The following is an 11,874-nucleotide window of genomic DNA, read 5'->3' on the forward strand; positions in this document are numbered from 1 at the left end:
GGCTCCCCCTGGCCCTGCCTCGTGGTGGCCACGCTGGCCTGCTCTGCTCCTCTGGGCTTCTCCAACTCCAGCCCTGCCTTCTTTCCTCCACTCCCCCCTGCTCCCCCTCCCACTACTATTGCCCCCCCCCTTCGCCAGGAAGCCCCCACCCCCACCCCAGGGCCCCCAGATGCAGAGTCTCACTCCCTTTCCTATTTCTCAAGGCCCTCTTGCCCCCTCGCCCCCATCCCTTCCTCCTCAGAGCCCCAGAAGGCGGCTGCCTGCAGTTGGGCTATTTTTATCCCAGGCACTCGCTCAAGGAGAGAGCCTCGCCTCGCCTCACGGTCTGCGTCCTCTCGGGAAAGAATCCAGGGGATTTGTTTGTTTTTTCAGTCCTGGCTCCAAGCCTTCCTAGCCTGTGAGTCCTTAAGAGCTAATGTTTCAGGGTTCCGGTGACTGATTTTTTTTTTTTCTTAAATCGGCATGAAGGCAACACGGGATTATGAATCAGGCCTGGACATCAACTCTGATGTAAATGCGATCAGGCTAGGGCATGGTTTTGCGGGGGTTTTTATTTGTTTTGAAATCCTTATCTTTGTTTGTGTTGATGGCAAGATGGAAAGAACTGGAAGTCAGGGAAAACCAGCCAGGGGTCCGAAGTGGGGGCTGAAGCACTATTTCTAGAACATCTGCTGACCCCACCGGCCATGAAGAAACAAGAGGCACAGACCCCCATCCCCCGCCCAGACTGTCTGTGGAGGTCCCTGCACCCTGCTTTTTCTTGCCCTTGGAGTCTTTTTCTGTGGGCTGAGGGCTTTGAGGCCTGGAGGGTCCCAACGATGGCAGATGCTCTGTTCTCCAGGCTCAACGGGGGTCTGGGCAGAGGAGACAGTTCAGGGGTGGCTTTTTTTTTTTAATTGGAGGAGACATGGAGACTCAGAGAGGTTTCCTTCTCTCTCTCTCTCTCTTTTTTTTTTTTTTTTTGGTTTTTGGGTCACACCTGGCGATGCACAGGGGTTACTCCTGGCTCTGCACTCAGGAATTACTCCTGGCGGTGCTCAGGGGACCATATGGGATGCTGGGATTTGAACCCGGGTCGGCTGCGTGCAAGGCAAACGCCCTACCCGCTATGCTATCACTCCAGCCCTTTTCTTTCTTTCTTTCTTTCTTTCTTTCTTTCTTTCTTTCTTTCTTTCTTTCTTTCTTTCTTTCTTTCTTTCTTTCTTTCTTTCTTTCTTTCTCTTTTCTTTCTTTCTTTCTCTCTTTCTTTCTCTTTCTTTCTCTTTCTTTTCTTTCTCTCTTTCTTTCTCTCTTTCTTTTTTTCTTTCTCTTTCTTTTTTTATTGAATCACCATGAGATACAGTTACAAAGCTTTCATGTTTGAGTTTCAGTCAAACAATGATCGAACTCCCATCCCTCCACCAGTGCACATATTCATCACCAATGTCCCCAGTATCCCCTCCCCCCTTTCCCACCCTCCCCCTGCCTCTATGACAGATAATTTTCCCCATACTCTCTCTCTCTATTTTTGGCCACTCTGGTTTGCAATATAGGTACTTAGAGGCCATCATGTTCGGCCCTTTACCTACTTTCAGCACATATCTCCATTCTGAACGATCCCTCCAACCATCATTGACTTAGTGATCCCTTCTCTATCCCAGCTGCCTTCTCCCCCAGCTCATGAGGCAGGCTTCCAACTATAGAGCAATATTACTGGCCCTTGTCTCTAGTGTCTCTGGGTGTCAGTCTCATATTATGTTATTTTATATTCCACAAATGAGTGCAGTCCTTCTATGTCTGTCCCTCTCTTTCTGACTCATTTCACTTAGCATGATACTCTCCGTGTCCATCCACTTATAAGCAAATTTCATGACTTCATTTTTCCTAACAGCTGCATAGTATTCCATTGTGTAGATGTACCAGGGTTTCTTTAACCATCCGTCTGTTCTCGGGCACTCGGGTTTTTTTTTTCAGAGCCTAGCCATTGTGAACAGTGCTGCAATGAACATACAGGTGCAGATGTCATTTCTACTGTGCTTTTTTCATACCCCAGAGAGCTTTCAGGTGACTTGCCCCAGGGTTTCCAGAAGCACCCCAGGTGAGACCCGTGATTTGGAAAGTTCCTGATGGCTCCACTTTCCTCTGTCTGGGGTCAAGTCTTGGCCCAGCCACCAGTGACTGTGTGACTGCTTGCTCCATCCATCCACACTGGGAAAGAATTCCGGGAGACGCTCCGTAAAGAGCTTGGGCAGAGAAGTGGAAAGCATCTCAGCTGCCCCCTCCAGTTTCTCCCCAGCCCCATTGAGGGGAGGGTCCTGGGTGAGGTCAGTCATGAAGAGGCAAGTTGCACAGCACTCCCCCACCCCCCGCCGTCTGTGGAGGTTCCTGCATCCTGTTTTTCTTGCCCTGGAAGTCTTTTTTCTAGTGGGCTGAGAGCTTCTGACGCCTGGAGGGTCCCCAGCTCCAGGAGCAGCAGATTCCAAAGAGGAGTTTGAAATGCAGCCTGTTTATTGGAGGAAGGAAGGCGGGAGAAGGTGGGAGAGCTTCCAGGCAGCGCCACCCTGCTGGAGGAGACATCAGGGGTTGGGGCGGGCCCAGAGGCCTCCACATCTTTCCTGAAACAAACTCCAGGGAGCCACTGTAGAAGCCTCGAGTCAAAGGGGCTGGAGAGAGAGCGAGAGAGTGCTCTTGGTAGGAGATGGGTGCTTGCCTTGGTCGGGGCCAACCTGGGTTCAATCCCCAGCATCCCCTATGGTCCCCTGAGCCTGCCAGGAGTGATTCCTGAGTGCAGAGCCAGGAGTAAGGCACTGAGCATCGCTGGTGTGCACCCACCCCACCCCCTACCCAAAAGTGAAAATGAAAAGCTGGCAGAATTCCCTGTCTCCTAGACTCAGCCTGGGCTAAGACCCTAGGATCCCTGCAAGCCCACCCCAGGCCTGACAGCAACCTGCCCCCACCCCCCGGGAGTGTGGGGCGGTGGGGGAGAATCCCGGGATGGAGGAGCAGCTGTGCTGAGTGCATGAAGCGCTCCAGGGCACAGCGACCTCACAGCCACCCCCGTTTGCTTACTTGCTGGCGTCCTGGGAAAACACAATTCAAGCTTTTCTGAACCTGACTGAGCATGGATGATCAGATCCAGCACCTGCCAGGGAAATAGCTAAGAATAGTGCGGGCTCCTGGGGCTTGCCGGCGCGTCCTACTGCTAAGGAGGCGGTGCTCTCCTGCAGAGGTCACACGAGTGGCTGAGACCAGGGCGGGCTGGGGCGCAGGGGGTGAGAACGTGCACGATGCCTTCTATGATTCCATTGTCTCGGCCCCCCAACTTCAGAGCACAAGATTCCTGAACTCAGGGTCCGAGAGAGATGACAGCTCAGCAGGGAGAGTGCTTGTCTGGCACCCGTTGGACCCAGGTTTGATCCCAGCACTGCCAGGAGACATCCCTTAAGCGCAGAGCACGGAGGAAGCCCTGAGCACAACCTGGTGGGGCCCCAAAAACAACAACAGCAGCAGCAGTAACAACAACAACAACAACAACAACAACAATTCTGAACCTGAAAACCCAAAGCTCCAATTTACGAGGCTTCCCTTTGCATCGCACGGGCGAAGGTCCCATTGGCTGGATGTAGTCACGTGGTCTGAGTGGGCGGGGTTACGGCCTGGGGGCGGGGCGGGATACTGATGGCAAGCATCTGCTCAGGATCTGGAGCGCCCCCCACTTAAGTGACCTCCATCCGTAGAGGCTGGGGGTGTGATGCAAGGGCTGGTCCAAAGACGCTGCGCGTGAGAGCAGCAGCTCTCCGCAAATGGTAGCCTGTGGGTTGGAGGAAGGGGTACACGGTGTCCCAATTTCAGGTCATGGACTAGTTCTTGGAAACAGCTTTTTTTTTTTTTTTTAACAAAAATGACGTGTATTGAAGCCAGGTCCTGGAATAACGGTCAGCGCGCGGCTCCTTTTTTCTTCGTCCATGCTATCACGAAACCGCACTGAACAAAACAACTTCTCCCAGGACCCGCTGCAGAGCTTGGCTCTCCTCCCGGGCCAAGAATTCCAGGGAAGTGGGGGGTGTGGTGGGGGTTATGGCAGAGATCCGCTCCGCAGCGCAGGGTTTGAGGGGGGGAAAGGTTCAGGTCATGAGAAGTTGGACGGATCAGAGCCGGCCTCCCAGAAGCGAGAAGACGGCCTGCCAAGAAGCTTCCCAGTTGGAAGGAACTTGAGAACGTGATGTAACGGGGAGAGGAAAAAGTCCTGAGCAGACACTGTGTGTCAGGGGCTCGGTTGGTTTCCCGGGGAAGACGGAGAGGGGGTCGGTGCCCAAGGGATATTTCCTTCACCACTTACAGGGGCTCCGGAAGAGCAGAATGAATGGACAGATAGAATCACCAGTTTGGGGGGGCGAGGGGCGGGTGGCTGGAGCAATAGTACAGGTAGAGCATTTGTCTTGCCCGTGGCCAACCTGGATTGGATCCCTGAATGTGGAGCCGGGAGCCAGCCCTGTGCTCCGCAGGGTGTGGCCCCCAAACGAAACAAAATCTCAGTTGGGTGGGAGGGAGAGTTTGGTGGACCGCCAGCCAGATTTCGGAAAGGGCGGGCTCCTGTTTATGTTTGTTGTTTCACCTGATCTCACCGCCTGCGGCCTCCCTGCTACCTGCGCACAGAGCAGACATTGATACCCGGAGATGTTTACGGTTTTCTTACAGCCGCAGCCTGTCCAGCAGCGGAGCTGGGTCTTGAACCTGAAACCCGAGCCCCGGGGCCTTGGCAGCAGCTCCTCAGTGAGGGGCCCCAGGCCCCAGCCCAACCCTGACAGAGAAGGGGGACCCAGAGAATGGTCCCAGGCAAGCCCACCAGCCCAGTGCCTAGCTGTGTGCTATGTACGTACGCAACGCCTCCACCAGGAAGCCAGCTGCAGACCCGCCCCCACCCCATTGCCACCTCACCTCCCACCCCATTCTCAGGGTGCAGACCCTACCAGCTACCCCCGGCCCCCCAGGACTGGGGCTCCTGAAAGAGGGGCCCCTCGGCTTTGGGTTTTTGTTTGTTTTTTGGGGGTCACACCCAGCGATGCACAGGGTTACTCCTGGCTCATGCACTCAGGAATCACTCCTGGCGGTGCTCAGGGGACCCTATGGGATGCTGGGAATTGAACCCGGGTCGGCCACGTGCAAGGCAAATGCCCTACCTGCTGTTCTATCGCTCCAGCCCCGGCCCCTCGGCTCTGAAGTGTGGGTGACAGGAGTAGAGACTGTCAGGGGAAAGGGAACAAACCCTTTGCTGTGTGCCCTGTGCAGTCTACCCCGCGTCCTGTGTTGGGAGGGGAGGGGGATCTGGGGGCGCCGGAACAGATGCCTCTTTGAGGCTGCCGCAGGAGGCCTGGGGGGGGAAAGCAAACAGAGAGAACCCAGAGAAGAGCCGCAGGAGCGGCGGGGAGAAGGGCTTATTCATATTGGAAGCGGGATTGAATGCTGGCACGATACGGAGTGCTGGAAGGAAGAGAGACGCTGCCATGAAAATAAATCGGGGCAAAGTAATGCGGCGTGGAGGGGGCGGAGAGAACAGGCTTGAGCGGGCGCGGGGAGCGGAGGAGGGTGCAGGCACAGTGGCCGCACCCGGCCGGGACCATGGGCTTCTCCCGGGCTGACCTGACCGTGGCACAGCCTTCCCCGTCTTTTGTTCCTTTCGCCTCCTGCTAACAGCACATGTCTCTGCAGATAGATGTGGGGGAGGGGGGCTGAAACGATAGCACAGCGGGTAGGGCATTTGCCTTGCACGCAGCAGTTGACCCGGGTTCGATTTCCAGCATCCCATATGGTCCCCTAAGTACCGCCAGGGGTAATTCCTGAGTGCATGAGCCAGGAGTAACCTCTGTGCATCACCAGGTGTGACCCTACCTCCCAAAAATAAATATCCCGAGGAGAGAAGCTGAGCACCTCCAAGGCAGGCAGTGGTTCCTGTCATGGTCTTGGTGACATGGTCCCCGTGGCCCACTCAGGAAACTCCAGCGACTGGCGGGGGCCTTGGCATGGGATTGGGGGGGGGGGGAAGATGGAAAGATTTCCCAGGGGATTCAGACAGGGGAGGGCTCCTATTTGAGAAGGTTGTCTGGGAGCGCCAGTCAAACGGGGTCACAGATCCTTCCCTCACGGGCTGGTTGGGAGATCCAGCACCTGGAACCCTCGGCCCAGCTCTGCAAAGAGAGCCTGTCCTCATGGGTTCAGGGTTCTGGTCTCCAGAACGACCCACCTTTGGATGGAGACCTATGTGCCACCTTCTCCCCTGAGATAGGCCGGGAGACTCCCCTCAGCCTTACCCTCCCCCCTGCCGTTTCCCACCTCCATGACCCCTGTTGCTCCCCCCTCTGCCCGCCAGCACGCTCTCAGTGCATGTGTGTGTCCTGGGGTGGAGGGAAGCTCGAGGGAGCATGGAGTTCACTTCCTGTGGAGGGAGGGGTGAAACCTCTTCCTTCTCCTCTGCCATCACCCTCACCCCCCGCTGTTCCGCCTGGCACGTGGACCCAGGGGCCTTCTAGATCCTCCGGAGTCAGACACTGCACTTGGAATCTAGTTTCAGTTAGGAACAAGAAAGGCCCGAAGGATGGGGGAGGAGGGGGGGTTGCCTGGGAGGGAGGGAACAGCCAGGCAAACGGGGCGGGCGGGGTGGGGGGGTGGGGGAGGCGGGGAAGGAGGCTCTGTGCATCGCTGATCCTCGGAGATTCAAGAGGCACAGCGCAGGAACAATGTGGGGGTCAGGGCGGGGCTGTTCTTAGGCTTTGTGGGTTATCCAGTTCACCTGCCCTTGGCCCCAGTCTGCACTAGGCTGAGTCCGGGGCAAAGTAAGCATTTTGCGCCCCCTGTTGGCAGATCCCCGTTACAGCTGCTGGGGTGTCTGGGGACCCTTGGGGAGGAGGTGGGCGCCCGCTGAGGCCCTTCCGAGGGCGGGCAGAGGCTGTGGGAAAGGAGGTTTCTCAGCAGATCTTCGTTCCCTGTCAGCAGTCACCTGGTGCCTACGGCTGATCGATTCCTCTATTCTTGTCTTCACTCAATTTTATGCTTATAGAGAACGTTGTGCTTGGCAGCTTTGTGAGCTTTTGTTTCTTATTTATTTAATTTTTTATTGAATCACAATGAATGATAAACACATTTACCAAGTTCTTTGTGATTGTGTTTCAGTCATATGATGTTCCAACACCCGTAGAGTCACCAGTGTACTTTTCCCACCACCAATGGTCCCACTCCCCGACACACCCCCGCCTGCCCCTGTGGTAGGCACTTTTCCTCTCTCTCTCTCTCTCTCTCTCTCTCTCTCTCTCTCTCTCTCTCTCTCTCTCTCTCTCTCTCTCTCTCTCTCTCTCTCTCTCTCGGTATTATTTAATAACAATCAACCAAGAACTCCCTCAGTACTTAGTATCTGAAGGGAACTCAGATCTTAGATAAAACTGTGTTAGTGTATTTTTTTTTTTTTTTTGCTTTTTGGGTCACACCCAGCAATGCACAGGGGTTACTCCTGGCTCTGCACTCAGGAATCACTCCTGGCGGTGCTCAGGGGACCATATGGGATGCTGGGAATCGAACCCGGGTCAACCGCGTGCAAGGCAAACGCTCTACCTGCTGTGCTATCGCTCCAGCCCCTGTGTTAGTGTATTAATTCATTCATTCACTCATCCATCTACCCATGTGTTCATCCACCCACCCGTCCATCATCCACCCCATTCACCATCCATCCCTCTACCCAACCACCCATCCATTCATCCTCGCACTACCCATCCCCCCTCCACTCATCCATACCGTCTATCATCTATCTACCCACTCATTCCCCCAACCCACCCAAACACCCATCATACCCCCATCCACCGTCCATCCACCCACCCATCCATCTGTCCATCCACCTACCATCTGTCTCCTACCCACTCATCTGAACCCCATCATCCATCCATCCATCTGTCCATCCCCGTACTCATCTGTCTTCTTTCCCTCGTCCACCCACCTGTCTGAACCCATCATCCACCCAGCCAGCCAGCCAGCCACTCATCCCCTGGTCCACTCATTTATTCACAAACTTCACAAGCTCCTTCACGGGCCAAGCATAGGTCTTCGGACTTAAGAAGCATCTCAAACATGACTTCCCAACTAACCGGGGAGAGAGTGAAGGCCAGAAAGGCTGGGTGGGCTGCCCGTGGGCACACAGGGTTGTGGGGGAGGGTTGGGACTAGCCCCCCCTTACTGACCACTCTGATTGCTTCCTTATCAAGTTGCGCTTCCTGTTCTCCAAAGACTGAACCTCTGCTCCCTCTCCAGCTCTTGGTCATAGCCCCGCAACCAAAGGCAAATAGCTCCTTTGCCCTTTATTACTCTGCGTGTGCTCTGATTTGGGGTAAGAGTTTGAATTGCTTCTATGACCTTAAGCTCATATCTGGTGGGGCCCCAGGTCCTGTCATTCCTTCTCCTTCCCTCTCCTCCCCCCTCCCCCCGCCCCCAGTACCCGTCTCTCTATACACAGCCCAGGTGATGGCACGTCCCTCCACAGATGAGTCAATGAATGCTTCTGCCAATGTAGGGCGTAGGGGCCCTATATTTTTTAAGAGATATGGAGCACCTGGGGGAACCCCCAGGCCCCTTGAAAGGGAAAAGGTGGAAGTTATTAGCTGTTGTACTTAAAAGCAGAGCACTCAGGCCCAGCACCGTAAACCAGCTTAGGAAGAAGTGGGAGGAAGTTTCCACTGGATTTTTGCCTGCAAAGACGTGAGTAGAAACCAAGATAAAGGGATGAGGGCTGGCTTGGCCGTGTGGCGGAGACACCTACGAAAAGTAGCGATCCTTCCCTGGCAGGGGAGATACTTTGATCTTCGTGATGGTGGTCCACGAAGGCGGTTTTCCCAGCGTGAGGCTTATCCGTTGCTCTCGGGATGTGCCGACTCCCGCAACTTCCCCAAAGGTGGGAAATTCGGCTGTATGATTTGTGGTAGTGAGGGACTGCATTTGTGCTCTCCCCTATAAGAAAAATAAAGTTATGGAGCCCCCCCCCAAAAGTAAGTGTTACATGTTGAGGGTTCCTGTACCCTTCCAAGAAGAGGCCCCAATGGGCTGGGTTGGAGGGCAGGAGTGATGCTACAGACGGTAGGGCACTTGCCTTGCACACGGCTGATCTTGGTTTGATGCTGGCACCCGGTGTGGTCTCCCCAGCTGTGCCAGGGCTGATCTCTGAGTGCAGATCCAGGAGTGAACCCTGAACACAGCTGGGGATGGCCTCTCCACAGACATAAACCACCACCACAACAAAACAGGTGGGTTAAGGCTGTTAAGTGGCCGTAAGCCTGAGCTCAGCCACGGACTGAGACACATAGGCACAGGACAGATATTTCAAGGTTTTATTCACACACCAAAGCACACTCAAACAAGGTATTCAGTGCTAAGGGCACTCAGACGAGGGTTTTAGTGCTGGAGGCACTCAGACAAGGGACTCAGCGCTGAGGGTTTACAAGCCTAAGAGACTTGGAACTCCAGTGGCCCTTCGGGAGAGGTTTTGCAGCCCTGTGCCCTCCTGCCTGCGTGCCCGGGTGCCCCCTGCCATGGCCTGGAGCAAACCAGCAGAGGGCCCAGAAGCGAAACAGAGCAGCTAACACATCTTGTTATATTTACTTGAATCATCCCTGTTATCTGTGGTCAGATGTCTGGGCGTTTCTGTCCATGCCCTTGGGATCTGGCATGTTTTCCTTACTAGGTTGTAGACTCATGACCCTGAGGCACAAAATGGGGCCTGGCTTTCCAAAATGGGGTTGCTGTGGTCCTGTTTCTTTCAAAGACTTGTGCGCCAAACTCATCTTTCCTAACGTGAGAGTTCGTAGTTCACTGTCTTTGTATGCAGTTTTCCTGCATAGATGAGTTTTTTTTATGCCCTTTGGCACAAAGGTATAAAAGCAGTGCTCAGAAGGCCTGGGAGCCAACTGGGCCTCAAATTGTTGCTTAGATGAAAGTAAGGCATTTGGCGGCAGAGCACTAAATCTGGAGTTTCTGGGCCCTTGTCAGTGAATGGGGAGGTGAGACTTGGCTTATGACGAACGGGAACAGCTGTTGGACCTCAGGTTTTATGCCCTGTGACTTTTTACACTTTGTTTTGGTTATTCTCTAAGTACGGGTGTATCTTGGATTTAGGGTTGTTTTTTTGTTTTGTTTTGTTTTGCTTTTTGAGTCACACCCGGTGATGCACAGGGGTTACTCCTGGTTCTACACTCAGGAATTACTCCTGGCGGTGCTCAGGGGACCATATGGGATGCTGGGATTCAAACCCAGGTCGGCCGCGTGCAAGGCAAATGCCCTACCTGCTGTGCTATCGCTCCAGCCCCCAGATTTAGTATTTTTGACTTCAGGTGAAAGGATGAATTATCAGAGGTTCTCAGAATACAGTCCTAGAAACATGTTAGAACTGAAATTCTAGTTATTTGTTTTGTTTGGGGGCCATACCTGATGGGGACATTGATGCTGGGAAATGTGTTTGTTTTTTTCTTTTTGGATCATACCCAGTGATGCTCAGGGATTATTCCTGGCACTGCACTCAGAAATTACTCCTGGCGATGCTTGTGGGACCCTATGGGATGCCAGGGATCGAACCCAGGTTGGCTGTATGCAAGGAAAACACCCTACCCACTGTACTATCTCTCTGGCCCGATGCTGGGAAATGTACACTGGTGGAGGGATGAGTGTTGAAACTCTGTATGACTGAAACCTAATTATGAACAGTTTTGTAAAGATCTATCTCACAGTGATTCAATTTAAAAAATCTTGGGAAAAGTTGTATTGTTATTGGGGGCTGGAGCTGATAGCACAGCGGGTAGGGCGTTTGCCTTGCACGCGGCCGACCCGGGTTCTAATCTCAGCGTCCCATATGGTCCCCTGAGCACCGCCAGGGGTAATTCCTGAGTGAAGAGCCAGGAGTAACCCCTGTGCATCGCCGGGTGTGACCCAAAAACAAAAACAAAAAAAAAATTGTATTGTTATTGAGTGTTGTAGGAGTTACGTACGTATGGATATCAACTCCATGCTATATAAATAAATATATATGCAAATATATATATATACACATACCTAGTGCATGTATTTTCTCCTATTTAATATGATGTTCATTTCTCCTATTTGATCCTGATGTCAATCAGTAACCAGGGGTTGCTCCTAGCTTTGACTCAGGATCACTACTGACAGGCTCGGGGGGGATTATACGGGATGCTGGAGATGGAACTCTCAGGTCAGCAGCATGCAAGACAAGAGCCCTCCCCGGTGTACCAGAACTCCGACCAATGGGACTAAGATTCTGCGTCCCCAAGCCCCATCAGATTGAAGCCTGGTGATGGACCAGGATGGACCACCACTGGTCCTCACTAGTCCGCCAAGAGGATTCTGGTGAATATTTGAGAACAATGGGTTCAGGGACTAGAGCGATCATACAGCAGGTAGGGCATTTGCCTTGCACAGGGCCGACCTGGGTTTGGTCCCCAGCATGTCATATAGCGCCCCCCAAGCCCACCAGGAGTGATCCCTGAGCACAGCGCCAGGACTCTGCCCTGAGCATCGTCAGGGTGGCCCCCAAACAAAAACAAACACACCCCCTCTTCCCACCACACACACAATGGCTCTAACTCTCTCGCTTTCTGGTAATGGGAACCCGGGGTAGCTGGTGGGATGGGCAGGTTGAATGGGCTCGTAGGGAGTGTCTGAGCGACTTAGGCTCAGCCTTTGAGAGTCTGTCCCGGCCGGCTCACGGAGCAGTAGGTGGAATGAAGAGCTCCTGTTCTAGGCTGGGGGCTGACAAACTTTATCTGTGAGACGTCCCCTGGGATGTAGCTCGTGGGCCAGATCAGGTGGCCCGGGTCAGCCTGTGTTTTAGGGAGAAGCTGCCGTGGACACTGT

The 11,874-nt window shown here is 53.8% G+C and overlaps 1 pseudogene; it reads left to right on the forward strand.

The window, feature by feature from the left end:
• The first annotated feature begins 8,787 nt into the window (after positions 1-8,787).
• Positions 8,788-8,967, forward strand: LOC129406320 (U1 spliceosomal RNA; annotated as a pseudogene).
• The last annotated feature ends 2,907 nt before the right edge of the window (positions 8,968-11,874 follow it).

This window comes from Sorex araneus, chromosome 6 (genome assembly GCF_027595985.1).
Source record: "Sorex araneus isolate mSorAra2 chromosome 6, mSorAra2.pri, whole genome shotgun sequence".
Lineage (NCBI taxonomy): Eukaryota > Metazoa > Chordata > Mammalia > Eulipotyphla > Soricidae > Sorex > Sorex araneus.